Source organism: Hyalella azteca, unplaced genomic scaffold (assembly GCF_000764305.2).
Source record: "Hyalella azteca isolate HAZT.00-mixed unplaced genomic scaffold, Hazt_2.0.2 contig4943, whole genome shotgun sequence".
NCBI lineage: Eukaryota > Metazoa > Arthropoda > Malacostraca > Amphipoda > Hyalellidae > Hyalella > Hyalella azteca.
In genome coordinates this window covers 530,135-555,226 of record NW_025935151.1, presented here as the reverse complement: position 1 = coordinate 555,226, position 25,092 = coordinate 530,135, and the positions used below count along the sequence as shown (strand labels likewise).

General features: G+C 37.9%; 1 protein-coding gene across 3 annotated transcripts in view; it reads left to right on the top strand.

The window, feature by feature from the left end:
• LOC108680112 overlaps positions 1-25,092 on the top strand; it is a 65,636-nt gene that overhangs the window by 23,128 nt on the left and 17,416 nt on the right. Inside the window, exon 2 of one of the 3 annotated variants that reach the window (XM_047880196.1) lies at positions 22,263-22,302. The exons of the other annotated variants lie outside the window; for them this stretch is intronic. The gene's annotated coding sequence lies outside the window, so the exon portion shown is untranslated. The remainder of the gene's footprint in view (positions 1-22,262; positions 22,303-25,092) is intronic. 3 annotated transcript variants of the gene reach the window in all.

Genomic DNA, 25,092 nt, shown 5'->3' with positions numbered 1-25,092 from the left:
ATTTCCTAAGGCAAAATTTTAAATTGATAACTTTCAACCAATATGAATTTTTGAGTTCACTCTCCTAAATTCGGAGAAATTATTCACTTGTTGGTTAAAAAATTGTCAATTAGTATTTTGTCTACTATAAACTTCTGTAAATAAGAGATTTATCTTTCTACGCGATATTTATTTACAGCTATTGTAACCATGTGATGTGCAAATTTCTATGCATAAATGCAGGCAACGTCCATGCGCTTCGTACATCTATCGAACTTTTAATGTTATCTGCATTGTTGCCTCATTTTTTTGTCATCGTCGCCTATTATTTTGATATCAATCGCCATCAAACTTTGATTATAACTCATTCATTACCGTTACTGATTATGTGCCATTGTGACAGATTATGCAATTAAAACCTCATTCTGTCTATAATGAAGCAATGTTACTTTTTAAGATAGAAACTGATGCCACTTGAATTGCGCCAAAATGCCGTACAAGTATACGAATTTTGTGACAAGCGTTATTATAGGAATATTGGGCAAGCTGTTCAATCCGCGATCGCCTCAATCCGTGATCGGGAGCATACCACCGTAATAATAAACAGTTATAATTCTATCGCTGATCTTGAATGCTACATTGCTAACGCCAAGTCGTGTGGCACTCAGCACTTCTTGTCTCAGTGCGGTGGTGGCTGCAGTCTGATTTTATAATATAAACATTATTTCTTTCGAACAAATTCCCGTCAAGGCTGTCGTGTTTGCGTTTGTGGATAGCACCTGCTCAAGCTGACGCATCTAAATAGATGTTATTCTTGAGGCTGCGTTTAATTGTGCGCTTTGTGCACTCTTACTTTGACAGGTGTTACTGGTGTTATAGATAGTTGTATTTTTGGGGCTTGAACTTTATGTATTTGTAACCGATGCCATCGTTGTGCCGTCATGCGCCGATTCTAGCTATTTACTGAATATATCTTTGCCAAGCCTCGTCTATCAGTTGATACCACTAATTATTGCGTTATTAAAATTTGGTGTTGCTTATTTCCTATCAATTAACATTTAATTCTGTCGTTAATTTATCGTTGTTGATGCGACCTGTGAACTTAAGTTGCCTACAGTCAAATGTTATCTGGTGCAGAGAGATGACGCAATCCCAACGGACGCAGCGCCACGTGTGTTCTACTGGCCGCGGGATAAAGTTCGGGGCTTAGCTGGAATCGATGTTATTCCCTATTTGATGCCAATAAAGTGCTTCGTGATGATGCTGTCGTATATGAATAAAGTTTGTTGTTGTTGCGAGGGAAATGGTAATGCATTGAAAGACATAAATGCACGAGTACCAGTTAGCGACTGGTGCTCAGCTAGTTCTTTGAAGTTTGTTTCTATTGTCAATTTGATTTTGCTGAACAAAAATGTTCCTTATCAACTTTATTTTAAAATTTCCACCACCAAAGCTTGTAATATAATATTATGCTATTACAAACTTGCCTCTTACATTTTCGAGCTATTTATGCTCTCACTAACTTGCCGTTTACATTTTCGAGTTCATAATGTCAAGAATAGATATTCAAATCTCCTATTACTCTATTCATATTAAGAGCCATTTGGCTAGAAAATACCTTTAACTTCAACAATGAGCAAAATAAAATTGCATCATCAAGAACAATTGTACTCAAAAGCAAGCGGCTTTCGGCCGAAGCCCGGACGTGTCTATGCAAGCATGTTCAATTGTAAGCAAGTATATTTTGTGTTTTCTTTAAGCGCTATTCTATTCTACTGAGTTCTATTGTAAACAAGTTCTCATGACAATGCAAGTCTCGTTTACCAACGCTCGTTGTGGTGCGGGCATACACTTTCGTACTCTTAAAGCATAATATTTACGTCTCTAAGAGGTGACGTAAGCCTCAACCCCTTCTCCTAACCCAACATCCAAGTAACATTGTGGGAGTGTTAAGGTGCGGTAAACTTCTTCCCTTAACGGACAGCGTTTCCGATCTGTTATATTCATTGTGTACGAGTGTTTTTTGTGCTATGCCGCCCTAAAGAGCTGCACGTAATGTCTCTGGAAGTTATTTGCCTTTTTCTTATGTTACTGGTTTATTCCGTTCATTTTTCCGAATTTGACAGGTAGGAGAATTAATTATATTAGAGAACAGTTTTGAAGCATTTCCTGGAAAAGTTCTCTTTCATCGGTTTTATTGTAGGCATTTGAAATAAAATGCTAGTTTCCTGACTTTGCGCTACATTATTCGGCAAGGTAAATTTTTGGTCACAGGCTCACAGCTAAAGATTTTCTCCATCAATGACCGCCTTTTTGATGAATTCCACTATTTTATCCCTGGAATATTTTAGGAAATTCTGTGTTCCTGGTCTTAATTGTCTCAACAATGTATAGAAATCTAATTTCTAGTATCGTTTTGAGTCCTTCACGGCCCGTGGCACATACAAAGCGGCTATAGCCGCTGTGTAACTTGTAACCGCGCATGGCAGAGGCTGAAGCCACGGATTTCGACTTGAACATTAGTAACGGTTGCTCACCTGCGCTGGCGCCTCTCCCTGGCTGCTAACGAAATATCAATTTAAACTGCGCCTAGACTCTTAGTTAAGATATTGTTACGGTATCCCCATATAACTTATTAAAAATACAACTATCATCTGAAATGAAGCCTTAATATTTAATCTTCCGATAGAATACAATTTTTTTCTGACGTTTCTTGAATTCGTGTCTGCAGAATGTTTTGAATAGATTGATTATTTGATAACATAGAAATGCTCGGGCTCACCATAATCGAATAATGAGACCAATTACATTATTACGTTATCGTTATTTGCAATTATGAATTACATTATCATTATTGGCAAATAGAAAACTTTTTAATCCAGTTAGTAAATATGTCACTTAATTCTAACAAAAATGAAGGTGTTCTCGGTTATGTTGCTTTAGTAGTAGCTGGTGGGAGTAACATGGTTGTGTGTCCAGAGTGGTCTCCACATTTTAAGCGGATGTTTCTCAGACCAGAGTAGGGACGCTCACTTGAACAAACCGCTTGTTGGTAACTCGGTATATAAGTGTTGGCTCATGTGTGAAGAACGGTCACTAGCAATGAACCGGCTGCTGCTCTGACTTAGAAGCCAAGTAGCTTAGTAGAGTCTATACGACAATATTTTGGTTAGCTTCCTTACTGTTAGATATGGCAGCCAAGATGAATAACATTTTAGGGAATTTAAATCATGGTCGCGCAATATAGCCATTGCAAGAGTTCATTGTAAGAGAAAAGATAAACTTCGAGTATTCTAATTTTTTATAAGAATACATTGTAAATTTCCATGTATGTAGTTTGTTCTGGATGTCTCCATGTGCCATCATGAATAAATTTGATTGTACATTTACCTTTATTTACAGACCTAGATGATTTGTCGTCGGATCGGTGTTATGCGTTATTAAAACGGAAAAAGATTTTTTTTTCTCTGACCAAATTCCACTATATACTTGACAGAGACAGATGTTTGAGTGAAGAAATGTGTGCTGCGTGTTGTGCGTGAAGACGAGTCTGCTGCGTGTTGCTTGACTCCGGTAATTAGAAATGCATGAAGCCACCTGATCGTCAAGTGTCCTGCTGTTCCGAATCACGAGACACTAATTTCTTTGTCCTTCACGTATGCTGCCTGCTGTAGATACGGCAGCATCCGGCACACCGAGCATGACGTGGGATCCTCTTCTCGGCTACCAAAAATGCTCTCTTTATTGATAGATTTCCCTTTAATCTCCCCACTCGATCCATATTGAAAAAAAATTGTTACACTAGGTTCCCATGCGAATAATGTATTCACTTTCTGAAGTTCAAACATCATCAAACTGCCTATCAGCAAATTTAGTAAATTTTTTGTTTCATGATAGCTGTAAGTGCAGTTCCTATATAACTGTTTTCAAGTGACGCTTTCGAGGCAGCTACCTACTGGTGCGTGTGTGACTCAGCTACATTCTTGAAGAGATGTACACTCGTGTTCCTGTGAGATAATATTTACCAATCGTGCTGCGCATGCAGGTTCGTTCTCATTACCCCGCATGTGCGGAGTGGTGGGTGCCACAGGTGCCGTTATTTGAGGGGTGAACAATAAACTGTTGCAATTTATACATGCCACATGAGTTAGATGTTCTGGCTCGCTTTGAAATTAGTTTAAACACTAGCTGCCTTGAGTTTAAATGCTCTTGGCTCTGAGTTTATTTATACATGTATTCAGAACCTCGTTAGTGAATAGAAAGAATGCATCTGATGTCATTTCTCATACTTAGTTGAGTGAAAAGGAACATTGCGTCTCCTTTAATTGCTTTGCAAATCCAGTTTAGGGAGATGAAAAGCTCATCTCTAAATCACCAAATTACGCACACGCACATACACTTTCCTACAGGAACATCGCGTTTCTATTTTCATGATCTCTAAAGTCCAGTTAATTGAAGCTCAACATCACATCCCTTAATTACGTCATCTCTCAGATGCACATTACGGATGCATCCGGGCCTATGCATGTGCTCGACCTCTGAGTTCGGCCTTCGTTGCATGGGGTGTTTGACCGGCTCCATGGGATGAACCACGTAACACATTACTACTCTGGCTCACATTAACGGTGCTGCGCTCGATGGGATCCACGGGCTGAACCACGTAACACATTACTACTCTGGCTCACATTAACGGCGTTGCGATTCGCTCTGCAGGATGAGAGCAAAATGCTTTGTAGGTGCGCGTTTATTCCGCGCCCATTGATGCAGGTGTTTCGTGGGGTTCGTCTTCTATGGGAATTCCATAGGCAGTTCCTTTTGTACGATGTCTTTCTCTCTTTCTTTATCTTGCACACTCGAGCGATGGCCTTTGTGGGTTTGCACGACGTTCCCGTTGCATGGTTGACGTCCTTCGAATCTTCTAAAGATTATCGACTTCGAATTTCGCTACCGCCAAAGCGCAACAATGACGCTGAGGAAAAAAATAGTTTTCTTCGAATTGTCTCCAACGTATTTTTTCATTTTAAAACCTTTGAGGGCGACAGAAAATGGGCAATGTCTACATTGTGGAATATAATTCATTCTCTTTATTGATTCAAGTGCGTAAATATTCTACCTCACATAATAAATTAATAACTCAATAATAGTCACACATTAATTTTACTTGGCTGTTCGAAAAATAATGATTAACAGCTGGTTACTTTCAAACGTTCGCATGTAAATAAAACTTTGCGTGAGCCGATTAGTGTAGGTTCTAGGAGTGCAGGCATCTTATGACAATTACATTCATGATTTCGAGCACCGGATTTTATTTAACCTGGTATAGTCATATAGTGCTCTAAAGTGACGCTGCCCAAATCGCTGTTTCATATTTGAGAATTACTTTTTTCGTCTTAGGTTTAATCGGTATCATCATTTGATTATGAGCACCTCTACTTTAGGACAGACAGTAAGAAACACTTATCAGCTCGCAAAGAAGGCCCAAATCGAAATTATCAGTCTTCTATGAACAGCAGCCATTACATTAGATGATTAGACGAGACGAATTCTGTCTGTTTAGACTTTAGAAAATAGAACGTGAACTCGTTTCGAGAGCAAAAATTGGGGATGTCCAAGCCATGGTTGGTTACTCTAAATATTTCTAATGACGTTTATATAGAAATTTCAAGCGAAACTCTCCTCCGAATATTTATCTATCTTAAGTATTATCACGCCTTCCCGGAATTGTAACCCATGAGTAGTACAGGGGAATTTTTGGCAGCGAAAATTGTAAATTAGGTTTAGTTTTTTCTAGAAATATTTAAATGATGCTGATAGTATTTAGTCAAGATTAAGTTAATGGCTTTAAAAACGGCTAAAACTATTTTAAAATGTCTGTTGTGCAATAGACTAGAATTATCAAGGAAGTTTCTTTCAAGTACGAATTAACCCTTAGGGACTGCACAGTATATTCCGTACCCGATGCCTCCAAAAAAATGACCACCAGTTGCTATTTTTACGACGACCTGCGTACATCCAAGTGGCCTTGCAGGTTATGCGTGTCCGCCCAACGCTTTATGCCCTTGTAAGTGATGGGGTCCTAAACATATGTTCATCCCTGCCCTGTTGCCGGGCATGCATTAATAGTTGACTTAAATTATATCAAATTGAGGAAGTTTTAAATGATTGAAAATCTGACAAATTTAGTAGCTTCATTTGTCGAGATGCGTTGATTTATAAAATTACTTGCTCTTTTAAAAGATGCAACTTTTCTGCAGTGATTTTCAATGGGCTTAATAGATCATTGACGAATAATATCTTTATTTCTGGCGAGTGTTGTTCTTATTTATATCTTTCTCAATATTTTCTGTATTTGAATTCTTGATAACGCACAAAACATTTATCAATAATGACCAGTACTTTTTAGGTCTTTGAGATACAGGCGCATAATTTTCGTGCAAGGATCGGCGTTCATGAGAGCAAGATGTGCCAAGTCGCCGGCCTGCTATCGGCTTCGGCCATGACATTTGCGTGTGATGTCCCCGGAATGCCACGTGACCCCGACGCTTGTCCCTTGTGCTCAGGGACTCCTACTTTTAACCAGCTTCTTCTATGAGATGCGAAGCTTTGTATACAAAAGAAAATGTGAAGTTTTTTTAAAACTAAGTCACCATTTTGTTCTAAAAATCTGTGCAGAAAATTTCAAAGAAGTAGTGCCATTTTTTCTTATAACTCATAACAATTTTATTTTTTTATATTTAGATTTCTTGTTTCATCACTCGGCAGCAAAAATTTTTAGTGTAATGCTAAGTAAAGACAATCTTGATTTAGTCTTATTCATTTCTTCATAAGAGTATGAAACTCTTAAGTTTAGACGATTTAGCTACGATATAAATAAATTTATGCAGTTATGTCACGCTTGCTCAGTACGTTCACTTGCAAACTATTGTTAACTCGTGACTGCCTCCAACTCTCGAGACCTCTCGCTCACCCTCTTGGTCAATTGAAGTCGTGACTGTCTTTTAAAGTGGCACTATTGTTAGTGCCTCGTCAAGTCTTCAGTACGTCCTACTAAGTCTTGCTCTCCCTATAGCTTTATCTTAACTTTAGATTTCTTTGTGGATTTCCGGGAAGTGATGAGATGCGTCATCATCAAAGCGTCAACTGCACGATAAATGGGACGGTAAGATTCCTGCTGCTTTAAGAACCTTAATTTAGCTACGCAGTAAGAAACTTATAAAAGAATTTCCTGCCCTTCGGCACTTGAATTGAGCTCTAGTCATCTCGACCGTACCTTTTTTCTGCTTAACAATAATAAAATGTTGGATGAATTTTCGCTGAAGCGTTGCAACCACACTCAGATTGAAATAAAAACATATAAGTAATTCTATATAATTCAGTTATGACGACTGTTTGGGTCTAGACACGGTTTTTATTCGTCATCCTTAGTTAGGTAAACGAGCAAAATGTTAAACGAGCGGTCAATAGTCGATAAATATATTGCTCATTACTAACTAAACAAAACTCGATATATGGATTTTTAAGTATTCATTGTGTCGGCATAAATAGGCAGTAGTATTTTGTGTCCCTAAATCTTATCTTGATTAGCAAGCAGCATGACATTGTTGAACTTATGCTGAACTGAATTAAGGATTGCTTGCTTAACGGATTTTACAATGTTTCTCTTGTGAGGACATTTCTGTTCCTATGCTGGCGAGAAAGTAGCTGTTTTGTCACGATTTAGGTACAATAAGGAAATGTCCTTCCACACCTCCTATGAAAGCTTATTCGTAATTTTAGCTCCCTGTAACATTTTTGTCATTTTACACAGTTTTCAAGCGCAGTTTTTACGTTAAACATTTGCCAAAATTTATTGTTTCGAAGGGCTCATTAGCGTCCCAAAGCCACGTTAACTGGAAGGCCACAGTAATTTATGGAGCACGTCTGTCAAGGCTCGTTGTTTGGCGCGAGTGATAATTGGTGTCTGAGAATTGCAAGCTGCGACACCGTTTTCTTGGCCAAGGATTCACTTAATGTCTGAGCCGGTGAATAATGGTGGGCAATCGAGCGGTGACAAATTTAGATGGAGTGTGACATGCCTCCCGAGGCGGCCCCTAATAGTCTTGACGCTGCCTTTTACGTACCTATGTGACTCGGAATAGGCGTTGTTCAGCGCTGCAAGTACGCCTATTTAAGTATTTATTTGTCGTTTTTTTTTATTATTGTTACAGCATTTTGTATTATTACCGCATAATCAACGTTATGTCAATTCTCGAAAAAATTTTATTGCATCAATAATATTTTGACGAGTTGTTCTGGTCGGTGTTGATTGTTGAACTTTGACGAGGTTTCCAGAAGGTTTCTTCAGACAGATGATGGACAATGTAACAGTGTACGTAAACACCCGAAGCATAGACAGTCAAATTTTCTATCTATGTCTCCATGTTTATAGGTTGTAATTCTAACATTCCACAAGTGTAGACTTTTCATTTTTATCACAACGAAAATGATGCATCGACGATCATATTTTACAAAATATTGTGTGACCATTTTTGCTAAGGGTTCGATTGCACGTGTCGCGGAGATAGTACTTTTCAGAACGTAGATTACGATGCTTTCACTATGGCCGGCAGAAACTCGAGTGCAACGAAACAAGTTTTACGAGACTAAATTACACGTCTACATCGATACCTTCTCGTTTTTTATAGCTTATGATTTTTCGGACGTTCTCTTTTTTGTTCCTCAGTGATGCTAGTGAACTCTGAACTAATCAGTTGGTTAGGCTAAAGAACTTTGAAGGGATCATTTGGTGATGCTAGAAGAACTTTGAAAAGATCAACTGGTGATGCTCCAGATCGTAGAAAAACTGGTCGGATAGATATTTGTCACCACTCACCAGCAACTAGTTTCAAATGACCTTGCCGAAACAGAGAGATCAAATCCACCACCAAATCCTACCAATACCAATTTCCTATCAAAGTGCTGGTGTGAAAGAATGTTTTCTAAAATTTTGCATTTCTGCTGAACTTCTCATAAATGACTGTAGCTATTTTGCGAGGTTGTTGCGTCAGGAAGTCTTGCAATTTAAATTAATAAAGAGTTGAATTGAGCTCAAATGTAATGTAAATTAAACTTGAACACATACTCACTGCACATGTGTGCTTTGAAAAAGATTTGTATTGCATTTACTCCGTTCCGCGAGGAAGCTGGAGTACTAATACAATTGCTATCAGTTATTATGCGTAGCCAAGTTGTAGATCTCATTTATTTGTGTAAGGAGATAATCTCTTCCTAACCCGCAGCAGTCTTCTGACGCGCGTCTTCTAAAGCTCGTCGCATGAGCTTTCGCATTCCCAACTTCAATGTTTCTGAACGCCCCACCACAGACAGCTCCGACTGCTGTTCTTGATTACATCCTAACCTACCTACTTAGTTATAATGTTATGAGGTAGGTTTCTTAGCATTTCTGTGGTCAGGTTTCTGAATTTCTGACTCTCAAGTTGACGACCGACGTCTCATGCAGGGCTCTGTTGAGTGTCTTTGTTTCTTCTCGTTCTTGCTTCTTATTTCGTCCCTCTGAGATTCTAAGCCAACGTTTTTCACGTCAGCTTCAGCCTTATAAAATCTTCCGCGCGTTGTGGGTCATTGACGATTCTTGATTTGAGAAATTTCGGCTAATCGATATTACCTACTGCGTTGATTTTCATTTTATGGATTGAGGTGCAAGGCGTCTTGGTAGCTTATGCATTTGTGAAATTTTTGTCTATGGTACATTACTTATGAATTCTAGCTGGAGAAACGTTCTTGCTCCATCCTTTGTATTATTCATCAATCCTCGATTATATCAGACTGCAAGCGGGTGGTAACTCAACGCGCCGTTAGTACCGATCCTTCGCTATACACTCCAACTCCACAAGTATTACTATTATCGCTAGTTTCCTACACCTTTATTCACGTTACTTTTGCTTTATCTTTAATTGTCCCACATTACCATGTGATTATTAAAAATTTTTAATACGACGAGACTGTTATATCGAACTGATATTACATGCTGAAACTCATAACTGACGATTCTATTGTTTCATGATGAATGAAATATTTCACTATTCAAAAGAAATGGATGCAAACGTATCTAAAAAAATATAACTCAGTACCTACTCACTGCAGTGAGTGACAGAGAGCGCATTTTCTCGTCGACGAAAGCATCAAGTCACGGACGGACAGACAGACGGCCATGGCGAGCACAATAGTGCATTTTTTTCATAAATGAGAAAATGCGCTAAAAATGGAATAAAATTTTCATTCATTTGCTTGTTCGATGAATATTGTGCCTTTTACGCCTGAATTTCATCTAATTCAAGATGTCGAAGTAATCTCTAGATTATTCGGTCGGTTAGATTTGAACGAATTATCAGGTTTCTAGTATTCCTTAGAATAACTACATCACGATAAACGATCGAATATTGTCTCAAGCTTTGTAGTGATATAATTTAAAATTTTTAAGCCGTAGTCTTGTTAAAATAATGCTTATACAACTTTATATTTAGGATCTGATATCGTTTCATCGGACTCCGCCCGATTTTTGGTCGTTGTAATTCGGTATCGCGTATGCATGTTCGGTAAGAATATATCATATTGTGATGTTAATTTTCACTCTCTTTATTTATTTCTGTTTTTCTTTCATTCAATTGGTTCATTTCTTTAAATTGCGCTAGGTATTTGTTATAGTATTTTATTATCTTGTTATCTTGTTGTAGTATTTTATTGTCTTGTTGCTGCCTAAGTTGCTGCAATTTGCTGAGGTTACGGACGGAATGAAGTATTAGTGGCTATGGAACGGGAAAAATGAGTTATATTAAAAAACTTTGTTCCCTCTGGATGTCTTTTGTCTGAGTAACCTTTTGCCTTATTCCCAGCTGTGTTGGGTGTAAACATGTAAATACAGTAGACAAGAACGGACTTACAGCGCACAAAAAATGATGAGCAATCAGGCGTAAAGCCTTCGAATACAAGAAATAGAAAAAGATATGTTTGTGCGCCTTTTCACCTACAGTACGATTTGTTGAGGGCCGACTTGGGGGTACATTGGTTGCCTTCCTAGATCCGAGAGGAGTCGTAAATACGTTGGAGCTGTAATCTGATTAGCAAATTAAACTCTGTTGCTGCTTCTATGAGATTGCTTTTAATCTTATATGGCCAGTTTAGAGGGTTTATTTCACAGCGCGCCGCGTGGGACTTGGGTTGTTGTTGACCGACAGTATATGTGGTCATTCATGCGTTCAGATCCCGCCATCTTGTTCGTATGAGAACCTAGTGCCGGATTGCATTTCCTCCAGAGGTAACTATACAGGTTTCGTGTTCCAAGGTACTTGCATTTATATCTTTTACCATTTGTAGCAATGAGTTATAACGGTAAGCATATTGGAACGACGGATTATCTTCCTAAATATTTTACAAATATGGCATTAACTAGTTAAAAAACGGCTTTCATAAAGGAGACTCTTCCAACCACGACTGCTGTTGGATTAAATTTACGATATTTTCTTGCTGGATACAGGTTGCGATAAAAAGCAGTTTCTCATATTTTAGTTTCAGGCATATGGGTGTGTTCATGTACAGTGCGCCCAACTGAATTACCAAACTAACGTCCTCGTTGTATTGTAGTATTTAGGTCCGCTGTGTAGTTGTCCTCTGTAAATAATGCCACGCATCCGAATGCATCGTGAAAGCCGATCTTGCTCACACCGGGAGCTCGAGTTATTTGCTTGTAACGTTCAGCTCATGAGGGCTGCGACGTTATTTAGCAGTACTGAGGCTCCTATCCCGTACTCGAGCAAATTCCTAATAATGAGATACCATATTGATTGTTCTGCTGTTGGTCCGTGTCATAGGAAGTAGTTCTCAGTCGTGTCTTATGCATGTTGATTGTACTACGGTGCATTACAATGGTGCTTATTAGTCGAGCGAGAACTGGCGTATAGGGTTGAAGTTTAATGCGATTCGGTTAACTAGCTAGTGTATTCGGTTAATAGCTCCGATATTGACAGAGTAACTTTTTCATGTCATTTGTTCGTTTCATTAATTCTCTAACACCTTTTAATTTGTTTTCATATACATTGTTTTTATGCTGTGAAAAATTTTAACTGCCTTACAAAAAGAATTTTGTATTCGGTTCTTCATTTCACTGTCGGTATTGTGTACATTTACTTGAGTTATACTTAAATGAAGAAGTTAAGATGAGAATCATGTCATCGACTCCATGTATTATTACAGTTGGTTGAAATTACAAGGTAAATGTTTGCAAAATTTTGTTATATTTGTGTTGAAGAGTTTGCGCGGTCGACTGGACAGTGCATAAGTTTGTAACTATACTGCAAATCCATTATAAATGGTGGTCTTTATTTTTTTACATGCAGGAATAGGTTGTAACGTCAGTGTCCAGTTGCATTGTAAACGAAAAATATAATAAGTGAAAAATAATATGCTTCCGCATCGGTTGATCTTGAAAGAGGAAGGAAGGCCAGGCAGAGTCACGCTCCATTGTGCTGGACATGTAAATAAATTATAACTGACATTTTTTGCTGCTTCTTATGCAGCAGCCTTCCATAATGTCAGCTGGAATTACTTAGAATGATTATTGGCCTTCTGCGCTGATTTTATGATTTCTGCATTTGTTTCCTGCGTTTTGTTTTAGTTAATGGTTAGCTCTAAATAGTTCGGTGTATACTACAAGAAGAAAAGGTGCAATGTGCTACGGGAAGAAAATACGAAACGTGATACGGGAATAAATTATGAAACGTGCTACGGGAAGCGAAGATGGTACGTGCCTCGGGAAGAAATGCTGAAACGTGCTACGGGAAGAAGAAGTGCAAAGTGTTACGGGAAGAACTGTCAAATGATACGGGAAGAAAGGACAAAACATGCTACTGGAAAGAAGGTGTAATATGCTACGGTAGCTGCGAAAATAATTGGTATGATGTGCTACGGGCATGAGTGATGTAATGCATGTGATATAAGAATAATGGGTGTGATGTGCTGCGAGAAAGAAAGATGTGATTTGCAACGGGAAGAGAAGTTCCGCATGCGTGTCGGCTCCTCGTGTGATCTTATCCTCGGTCTCTGGCGCCGCTAGGACTGCGTCTTTGTACACCAGTCGGTCCCGTACACAAACCCTCCGCATTGTGCTGAATAAATAAATACCTTGAGATAAGAGGATGAACCACAGTTCCTGAACGTAATATTTACTGTGATCCACACGTTATCTTTGTTTATTTTCAGTTGCGTGGGTTTTGCTAGAACTAAGAAATGTTTGTTTTCATCTCAAATTGAGGATCTCAAATACCGCATAAGTATACGTTGATATTATATTCTGTAAATTTGTTTGTAGGTAAGAGAATTTTGAATGAATGTACTTTAATTTGCTTTAACCTTGTGCCGCATTGGAATGAGTGTATCCCAAAAATTCTAGAAGTATTCTTGTTTACCTAACTTTAAGCATTAAACCGAATAAAAGTAAAGCTCTTTCAATCTCGTGTACCGATACATGAAGATCAAGTTCCTTTGTTGTTGTCAAATTTCATGTATTATCGTAGGAAACCAGGAGTGTACTGTGGGTTCGCGGGAAATATACCAGTGAACAGAGCATGCATACGTATTGTACGGGCCATATTATAAAAGATACCAACATTGAATTGTGCTGACATACCGGCTAAATTAAGATCTGTTAATAGTAGACATAATCCATGCAATAAACGCAGCCCCTATATCTAATTCTGATTCAATATGATGATGCACCGGACTTCTTTTAACTGTTATTTAAACTTATTTTAGTATATTTTTACCTGCTAGTGTGAGCGGAGGCTTGGACTGGCTGGTTGAAGAAGGCGATCGTCCTCTGGCTGAGTTCCTTATGACCGTTGAGAGTCAAGGACGTCTTTATTTTTATTGTACTGAGCCAGGGGCCTTTCATGCCGTCTTTCGAGAGCACCGGCGTAGGCGTTGATTTCTAGAATTTTCTGGGAAATGGTAATCGTATGAAATTAATTTTGATCAAGATAAAAGCGCCCATTGATCTTAAATGTTACAGCTTCATAGTAATCTTTGATGTCTTCTTGCTCTGCACGTGATTCATATCTGAATAAAAAATATCGAATGCTTCCTATTGACAGCGTTTCACCGTTAATTAATGCATTGACAGCGTTTCACCGTATTAATTTCCCTTTGCATATCTCCATTTTATACAACGTGATAGAAGTTAAAGTCAACTATAATGTATCTTATCGATCAACCGGATAATTGTTCTCCTTTACATATTATTTACGAGATCTTTTCAAGCACAAAGTTAGGGAAAATCATGCTTTTAAAGTCGTACGGAACACTGGTTCATCAATTCTTCTTTATTTTACAAATGCAAATGTTTGCATGCAAGTTATCGGAAATGAGCTATTCAAAAGCTACTATAAAGAACTCTGAACAAAAATTGATTCTGTAAGTGACGCGCGTTGTGCAAATTTGCACGCACTCACATTTCATTTCACTGAACGTATTCACAGGAGGTCTTCCTGTCGGTGCCATGTCAAGATTCTCGTTGCGCAACGTCATTTCTCGGCAGGCTTTGAACTCACGAGCGAAGGAGGCTCAGCGTTACAGCATGAGGCTGAAACTGCCATTTACCGCAGGCTTCGCAGCGCTGCCTCTCACCGTTCTTGCGTGAACGCAATCTTGCAAATGGGTATATAGTGACTATGGAAAGGTCGTGTTGGGTAACGCGTTTGTAGATCCTGTTTCGATAGACATTAACGCAAAAGTTTCACACAGACATGTTGCGTTTTGTTGAATGTTTGGTTCAAATCTATGAGGCGACGAATAAGAAATGAACTTTTTTAACATTAGATACTAATGTATTTTGAAGTGCAAATGTTTCGCTTCTTGAAATTTTATGTTGTTTTACTTTTCCGTGTTTTATATTTATATTAAACCATTCTAGTATCACTAAATTTCTTAAATTTTGTTTATTCAGATGAATTTTTATTATTTATTAGATGAGAATTTCGGTTATTATTCTATTTAATGAGATTCGGTTTACAGAAATTTTTGACTACCACCGAGATCGTGCTGAGTTCAATATTGTAGAGATGTTTCGAATCTCTGATGTGAGTTTGCTGTAATTGGGTTTCCATGTCAAATATCACGTGGAAAACCGCTGTATGGCTTCAATTTAAAAAATAATTTAGAAAGAAGCTTTCAGGATTTTTTTTTTAAAACTTCGAAGATTCATTTGGCAAATTTGAAAAGAAATTTGTGGCCTTGAGAAGTCCCGCCTAAATGTGCGCGATGTACGAGTATGACATTGCTTTGTAGGCCTCAAGGTCTGCATCTCTATTAACACAATTGCGCTGAAATTAACGAGACTAAAGTGATGCAATCGTTGCATCGTTGTATTTATTGGCACTGCCTGTGGTGGCGAACGTCTATCATGCCAGCTGTTCTTCCGACGTTTATCACAATGAAGGACCTTGATGGTTCGTGACATCAAGTCCTTTTTTATGCATTTTTGGTGAAATTATGAACAGATGCGCTCAATTTCTCTAAAATCATTAGCAACGCAGTTACAGACATTTGTGTAAAGATAAATATTGCTATTTGAAAATCGCTTGCACTAGCTTGATTTCCCCTGAATGAAACATAATTTCATTACATACTACTAACAATAATCTATCATGTTGCTATAATTGCTTCATGAATAATCTGACTCCTAATTTTTTAAAGTACGTATTCTTTTTACAATCGTACTTCGAATTACAACCGAATGTTGACGTTCCGTTTTATTGTGCAATTTTGTTCCGTGTTCGCAGTTAAAGGAAGATCTGTAGACAGGAAGCGCTCCTCCTGTTACGTTCTCAGTATCGAAATTAGTCGGAATGCACCTTTGAATGGCGGTATTTTTGCAATGGCTTCGTGCTGACATTAGCTTTGATATGTTCTTCGCACGAATTTGCTCGCGAAGCGAAGAATATTGTTAAGCAAAGAATCTTTTCGATCTAGCTGTGTCTTTCTCCTATTTTAAATTTTGTTTTGCATTTTATTTTGTAAATATGGTCAAATCTAAATGTATGATATGGGAATAAATCTCTAAGATAAAAGAAAACTGCTTAAGCAATTTTTAGCAGAATACTTGTTGGCCTCGATTGTCATTTTGCGGAAAAGTTTTTTTTAACTAAGTGAGTCGTGGCTTTGCGGTTAAAAATCCTAAGTTGTGTTTTGCTTTATCCTGTATTTTTCGTTCTCGTGCGGTATAACTAAATATGGAGCTCCGCCTGTGTTAAGAAATTTTTTAAAAGTAACGTAACCCCTCAGGGGGGACTTCTGATGCATATCTGTGCTCATCAGAAGTCCTATGGGATTTCGAGTTCCTAGAGGGATTGTTCCTGCGAAACAATCCTTCAGTTGTGGGGCTAAGTTAATATGTAGGTAGGATTCCTTACATTAAGTTATTATGTAGGTGGGATTCCTTCCATTTCCCTTTTCTGTCTCTCGTGCGGGCGGCCGACGTCCCGTGTAAGCGACCTCTTGTTAGAGTGCCTTAGTTTCTGTTGCTTTTCACCTGTCCCTCCTTGTCACTTCGTCTCTTTGAGATGCTAACGCTGTTTCTTTCGCGCCAGCTACAGCGGGCTGGACTATTGAGACCTTCCGCCCCTTGTGGGTGATGAACAATTTTTGATCTGACAAACTTCGAGAACTGAGACCTCCCACCTTTTTGGAGATGTTCATCTTGACTTCCGGTGCGCGATAGCTGATGCGATAGTAAACATGAGGCCACTAAACTAACTAAATAGAAGTATCGTTTGGCTTGGTTAACGGTTTTACCAGTCGCGTTCATAATTTCTAAATTTGTATTTTTTTCTGTACAACTTAAAGCGTTTGAAGATTATGCCCATACGAACCTTAATTGCATCATGAGAAATTGTGATGTAGCTGAAATTGAACTCGCAATTATGGCGAATACTTTTGATTATTTTTACGCATCTGTTCTTTTATTGATTTCGGTAATGTTTTTATCTATGAATTTTACTTGAATATATGCTAGACGAATTATGGCCAAAAAATAGAACAAGTTCTTTTATACTACTATTGTCGTTCCAAATTATCTTGGCTTTACGACATGTTGGATGTTGTTGCTAGGTATGTCGTTGTTTTGTTAACGATGTGAAGACGATCTATGTCTTCACATAGATCGGACTTATATTGGACCATTTTGTCGGACAATTTTGTGCTGTCGATCATTTCCGGACCAGACCTATGATTGCTTGCGGTCACCTGCTATGCTCCACCGGAATTCACTTGATGCTCTATAATTTTTTCGCCACGTGAGACTTCTCGCTTTGGGATTCATCTTTCCGGTAACGGTTTGAGGTCGAGCTGGACTTCCATTGACCTATTATGATTGATTGTGTCACTCGTTTTGCCAGTAGGTATCCCATAATAGAACTGGTATTGGGTGAGGGGGGGGGGGTGTTCAATTGTGTTCTCATTATTTTCCAATATGCTAGTTTATGTTCATTAATTTCAATACTTTGAATAGTCTCCTCTATCAACTTGCTTGGAGTGATCTTAAGATTGAGTTGTTTCCACAAACAACTTAAAATAAAATTACATGTGTTTACTGTTTAATGCTCATATCTGGTGCCATTTATTATTCCATGATGCCTGCTCAGCCGCACCGCATTCACTCAATGAGTGCGAATGTCCAATTTTCGTTCACCTGTTAAAGTATAGTGAAAAACTTAGCATTTTATACGGTATTCATAAATGAAATTTCCAATGGGAAAAGCGTTCTTAAGTGAATTATTTTTTCTACCATAAATTAGTTGAATTATATGCAAACGAACTAAAAATCTGTCCACAAGCTAAATAATACGTGTCAAATTTATATATGTCCTTGCTTGACATTCGGTGCCAATTGCCATCAAAATAACTTGCTAATCTGTACTCTTGAAAAAAGCCGCGGAAATGCTCCAGACATTTTCTACCTTGGTCATGTGTCATCGAGTGGCGTGGGAATATGAAACGGAAGCGGAAGCCTGCGAATATCTTTAATTGCTCGCGGCCACACATGAAAACTAACGGCCAGAGCCCAGAACTCGTTTTAATTTTCGAGCCTCGTGGGATCATGCGGAACGGTTCACGCGATCAATAAAAATTCGCAAATCCCGATGAGTTTCCTGGGAACTCGGATGTCTTGCTTCCTCAGATCTCTTTGAGAAGCAGGTCGGCGAATTAAGTACAGTACCGTACCTAGAGAGAGTAAATTGAACACGTATATATGTAGTTGAAATTCGGTCTAGTTTTATTAATGAATGCATACTGTTTTGTATTAGTTAAAGTTATGAGATAGGAAATTAGTGACTATCATACCATCTCTCTCACATTTTCATTTGTCTGAGCTACTAATTTAACTCCTAAACTTCGATTCATACAAAAAATTCCGAATTTAAGCAAATGGCCACTATAAAAACCGCTATAAAAACTCGTAGATAAGTAAATCAGCCTATCATGCTGTTCATATTTAAAACGAAGACAACTCTGATCGATCGAGTTAATATAACCAACCCACAATTGTCCATAATTGTGGGCTTTCGCGTCATAAGTTCGGTCAGTGTTGTGAGTGTCCCAGCTTGCATGTGGGAACAACCAATTTGCCGCCTGTGTCTCGACTAGTCTTGCTAACTGTTCCACTTTCTGCTCCGGGAGATTATTCCCTCAGTCTCTCTGATATATTCCAGCGTGATCAACACGCACATGCTTGTGTGCAACTTTCTCCGTTCGTGTTGCTCCTGGGAAAGGGGATTTATTAGTCGGTGCATTCAAGGCGGGATTCAAAAGAAGAAATGTATGAACATATACACTTATATTGAGTCGGGAAATATGGAATAAGATTATTTTTATAACTCTCGATATTTTGGAACTGAACAAATTGCCAGGCTCAGTCATGACACCATTGCAATATCGGAGATTGATTTTATGTATGTCTATGATCAAGCGAATGCATTTAGTCCCTAATGGTTCTACTTCTGGTAATTTTTTTTAGTAATTATCCTTTCCGTACTTCATGGGAAATTTCTGGAAAAAATTGCACCTGGTAAATGACATTGAAGCAACGTTTATAAAATCAACGTTCGTTAAATGAAACAACATTTAATTCAACGTTTACTTAACGTCAGATATCAGGTGACAATTGTTCCTCACGCTCGCACTTGTTTCCCAAATACTCTGCTTATGCTTTGTGTATGCGCCTCAAATAAGCACACCATTTTCCCACCTAGAACCGGTAAACGAGCAAATTTTCGCCTATTAAAGATTGTGTACCATTGAGTAAAATTCATGCTGCGCATAATTCACGGGCATTAATTCACATAATGACTCTTTACCACTCATTTAATAGTTCATTTTAGTCAGTCCAAATTGTTTTAGTGTCTAGGAGTTACACGGATGAGGAAAAAGTCGAGCTGATGGAAAAATGCCTTCTAATTCCGGAAGTCTGCCAAACATCCGCATTCAAATTAGATCCGTTGTTTCGTCGCTCATTTATGTGACGTTTTCTTTGTCATTGTAGTAGCGTGACAACAGTTGTGAGTTGGTTTATGTGTACCTGTTCCATGCATGCGGTACCTGTTTCATAAAGTACATTTTCCGCCCTTTGGCGTGTTCCACTCATCATTTCTAAAATGAAGTGATAATTTATTTCGTTGAATTGGATCTTTAGCTTCAGTCTATTATTGAGCTAATTGTCTTGATATTTCTTGCTTTTCGCAAGGATTCCATTAACTTGGTACAATTTTAATAAACTTTAAAAAAGGCATGCAAATGTTCTATCTTATTGGAACATAACGATCGTAAACCATTTATTTTCCATGCTGTAAGTTAATTATTCATCAATATTTGTGAGAGTTCTCAATATACTCTAGGTAGAGAAAATATATAAATCTAATAAAGCATGACTCATGGCGCTCACATTTACGTTGATAATCTTTTCGTTGCACTAGCTTTTTGCCCCCCAAATTGTCAGGGACAGTTGGACGCTACGTGTTTTGCGACTTCTCTGTAGCGCTCACTGTCGCTGTCCACTGACGCCCACTTATAAATAATCTGATCTATTGTGTAACTTTCGCTCCTTGCATTGTTGCTACAAATGTTCCACTTGTTCGTACAGTTCGGCAAAAATAGTTTAGTTCAAATATTGACTAAAACTGTAATTTTGTAAAATTTTTAGTTAATGATTTTTGAAAGCACATAAAAACTAGAATTTAGTTACGAAAGCCTTCCAGTCTGAGCATTTGCTGGATGGCCTCCTTTTAGTTATGTTTTACGCCATCAAAATCGTGTAGCTACGTAAACCGCAATTAAATTATGAAAAAATTTCTTACATGTTTAATGTTCCTTAATTTATTTACACGAGATTTGCCTTCTAAATTACACTGCATTGCTTCATTATAGATTCATTTCACTTCTATGTAGCTAGTACTTCTATTTTTCTAAGCAGAAAAACAGTAGGTACCCATTTTTCATGAGCTGCCAGAGCCCATCCCGATGCGCATTTTGAACCCTTCTCTTTGCCTATACTGAAGCCGCGCTGGTAAAACAGCTTCCCTTCTAGCCTCGAGCTCATCTAAATTGGAATCATATTCACTTTAGAGAGGCGTCTCTTAGTTACTCTCAGTAATTTACCTTGCCATGTTCTGGCACTGAAAGTATTATTCTACTACCGCCATAATACGGTAAAAGAATACATTTGTTCTAAGTCCGACTTAGTGTAGTGTTTAGGCCCCTGTGTAAGCATTTACTTGCCTAGTACTAAATTTGTAACTCAGAATGTAAGGGCTAAAGAAATTATGTGGCAATTACACAGCATCTTGAATTTTCTGGTAGACTCGTTAGCACGTTTGCTCAATCTTAATTGGTTCTATAACGTTTTTCATTGTTTTTTTATTTCAAAATTCTCCCAAGCATAATTCCTTTATAAATTTGCTACATTCGTGAGTATTATTAATTTACTGCATAATAATTTTATGATAAAAGGCCATCGTCTAAAATTGGACGTGTCTTGACTTGCGTTGAATTCAAGAGAAAGAGAATAGATGAAAGTCCCATTAACGTGAAGTCTTGTATTGGGAGCAAGCGGTACCGATGATCACGTCTAATGTTGGAGTAATGGTAACCAAGTCTCGTTTTACATACGTTTGTGTTGCTTCATTTGGGTTCCGATTCGGAATATTAATGCCTATCTTGAAAGAAGTTCTATTAAGTTTACGTAAGAATTCCCGTCTGATGAATACGGGACACAATAACAAGAATGATATGACTTTAAAACAACTGTATGATGACTTCTTGATAATATGCGACAGGTTTTTAAAGCGATTATCGTTAATTTCAGGAGTTTTTTTGTAAGCATCAATATAAGTATGAATTATTGTAACCATTGCCAGATGGTAGAATACCGGTGTTCTCTTGTAGAGTAAAACTCATAATAGAGGACTTCCAAATGCATGTAAATGTAAAACCTTCAATCCAAGTCGGAATTAGTTAACTGTGTGTACCGGAACACGTGTCATATTAGTAATGATGATCTTGACGCGCTTTTTCATCTTTTTTAATGTAAGGAAATGACCGATCAACGTGGCTGGGACTGCTGGTGAGAATGTATCTTAGTTTGTAAGTAAAATTATAGGACCCGATTTAAGTAATGTATGGTTGAGTTCATTTACTTTCTGTTTAGCCGTGATGCGTTCTTACGAGCATAGCCATTTGTTCATGTGCAGTTGAAAGAGAAAGTGAGATTTCCTTTGATAGTGCGCGAAGTAGGAGGCCTACAAGCCTCCTAGTTTTTTTCTCATGCGTTTTTCTTTTACTTTTTTAGTGCCTAATCGTCAAAGTGCTCCTAGTCAAATGCAAACTAGGGTGAAATGAACTTCGTTAACTGCCACTCCATAACCTGCGTATGCTAGACCAGTTCCATTTTTGGTGCTGTTGTAGGTACTCGCTGACTTTCAACGGCTTTCACTGACGTTACTTTTGTTTTTGACCTGATCATTTTTAATTGCTCGCTACGTATGTTTGTAGAACGAAGCTCAAACTCTTATGAAACTCATTAGGTTCTTGAAAGAAGCACTGGAGCATTGATTGTTACTTCGAAGAAATTATATTAAATAAAAGCTTTCGTTTGTTGATAAAAATGCCAATTTTTAGCGTTGTTCGATTTATTCACTTTTTCACATCAATGAAGAATTCACTCCGCCTTTCTTCCCTTACAGATGATAACGTGGATTTCTATGATTCATACGCACCATTAAGGTAAAATAAATACATATTTTGACGCTTAATCCCTCCAATAATGTTTAAATTTATATGTCGTACACGTATTTCATGTTTGTAAGAGATATAATTTTATCTTCACCTCACTTCATATTACTCGATGGAATGCACATTCGAGTAATACATTTTGAAAGTTAGTGTTTTTTTATTAGTTATAATAATTTGAGATTGGTGTTATTCCCATACAGACAACTCTCACACTGCAGATATTTTGATATCGCACTTTAATAATCTGTCGTCTTTTTCGGAGGTGCAGTGTTGTTCCATTAAACCGACTTGTATGTTATGTATAGAACATTTTTACCGTGAGTAGGAATAATGGCATCGATTTTTTGTTCGTTATATTCACAAACAGATTTCAACTTTTTAACATTTTTTTTATTTCAGTCCGACGATTGTTTTTTTTTCATTCACGGAAACTGCCCTTGTCTTTAAATTCCTTGTGCAAGTCATGCGTGCAGTAAACAATTGTCTAAAAATAACGTTTTTATACATCTCCGTGCTCATCTTCCAGCTTTGTTATTGTTTGAAGCTCGAATAAGAAATTTCGAGCTAATCCGGCGAATAGAATTTCAAGCTATCTCGCACGTTCTTGTTTTATTATGATCCAGCTTTTATTATTACTCAAAAATTTAATTCTAGCTCCGTTTTAAAATATTTCACTTCCTGTCATACCAGTTTATCTTGTTTCTCAGCCTTGGTTTAGTTAATCTCATGACCCAGCACGCGTGCCTCAGTTGCTCCCCGACTGCCATGCATAAATTAACTATTGCAAGCTCTTTGGTTTAGCGAGCAGCTTATAAGACCCGTATTGGAGGCGGTCACGAGACGTTGCTTTATTCTTTATTCACACAGGAATACACATAATACTAGAACATCAACATCTGTTGCTTATCTCATCCCGACCTCTTCTCCCTCGAGTTGAACTCAGCTGACTTTTGGTGTATACACGCAGCGAGGTCGCGCCTTCTCTATAGCGCGCGCGATCGCCGTGTCAAGTGGACGTGTTGTAATTGATTGGTAATTCAGCATCTCGATATTTTTCTCTATTCCTTATTTACTTTTTCTATATATTTCTTTTTTTTTTATTTGTATGATGTGAAATTTTCATTCATGATGCACGTGTTTGACATCACTTACATTATCTATTAGAACGATTTGAAGGATGAAAATGCAAAAAATATATGTATTAATTAAAAATCCTGTATATTTTATTTTTCATGGCGTAGACGGAGATCGGTTCTTAGGCGGCATTTTGAATGTGTACTTAGATTTTTTGAAAACGCCGCTATTAATCCACGTGACATTTCATTTAAAAAAAATGACTGCAAAGTCGAATCAGATAAGTGTGCAATATCTATTATTCTAAATGGAGTGTATTGGCGGCAATAGTTGTAGAAATGTTCCATCTCCATGGTTCGTTTCCTTTAGAGGACAGTGATAACAGCAGTTTTATTGCCCATTGTGAACGGTTTTGCTCCGTGAAGAGTCAAGGCTGCACCGGCCCTAAATACGAGTATGTTACCTTGACTGCAACCGGCAGCAGCGAGATCAAAGAATACGTGACCATTTTAACTAATTACTTGCGATGACATTCTTGATCTGAATACTTAATCAATCTTATAACATATGCATGATATACAAAAATTAGTTTATTGCATTTGAGATTGATCAGAGTTAATCCACACCCATGTTCTAATCTAGATTTTATACATAACTGTGAAACGTACTATTTTTTATCTGCTCGCGGAAATGAATAATTTCGCGCTAAAAAGGATGTACATAGAAGCGTAGTGTGAGAATGTACAGATTTATCTTTTATCTATATCAATAAATTTATTTACTTACGCTATTGAATCAATTTAGTGCATTGACCTTCTTCTAATATTCGAATAATTTCATCACAGTCTTGATCTTTCCATGTTGGTAGATGTTTAACGTCCGTGGAGCCCGTTACGTACCTAAATTGCGCTTGTCAATTGCGAGCGCTATTGTTGAATGTGAGATGCTCTGAGTATTTTATTGTGTGTAGAAGCTCTAAAATGGTTAAATGGTTTTCTTGTCGCAGCGTTCACTGTCAATCTGCACTGAACTACACATGCAGCTCTTGAAGAATAGAAATTTTGAGGTTAAACTGTTATTCGAAGCACTTGGTCGAAATTTTATAACTCCCCTAAAGCTTTCGTAGACTATGAAGCTCTTTATTCTCATTGTGTAACGTTCGTCTACGTCTTCACACGCTTATTCGTTTGCGTTCCTGAAAGGTTGTTAACATAAGCTTATTTGTTGTAGTTGCTCTATTCAAAACAACAAAATGCTTTATGTCTGGATTTGAATTAACTTGATACTTTTTCAAATGATCTATCCGCAAAGAGATACTTGGACGATTCAGTGTGAACTATAGTGCCGTTCTCTCGGTGACATTTACGTATTCGTCCTGTTTTGGGGTCATTTTTGTACCAACTAATTACACACGTTTCCAGCATCATTCTTCTCTCCAAATTTCACAACAATATACTCTACTTCCCTTCCATTTAGAGATCATTTAATTTAGATACTCATAGAAGGTACAGTGCATATTTTTAATGAAGAAAAGAAGAACCACTGAGATTTTCTTGACCCTTTAATTGGTTGCATGGGCGCATTGTCCTGGCACGTAACTTGATCTCGCGACCTCTTAGTGTAGCCGCGCCCTCACAGCGTGTACGCATCGTCTCGTATCTCGGTGCCAGTCTCGGTCCTCTCTCTTCTTCTCCTCCATCGATGATT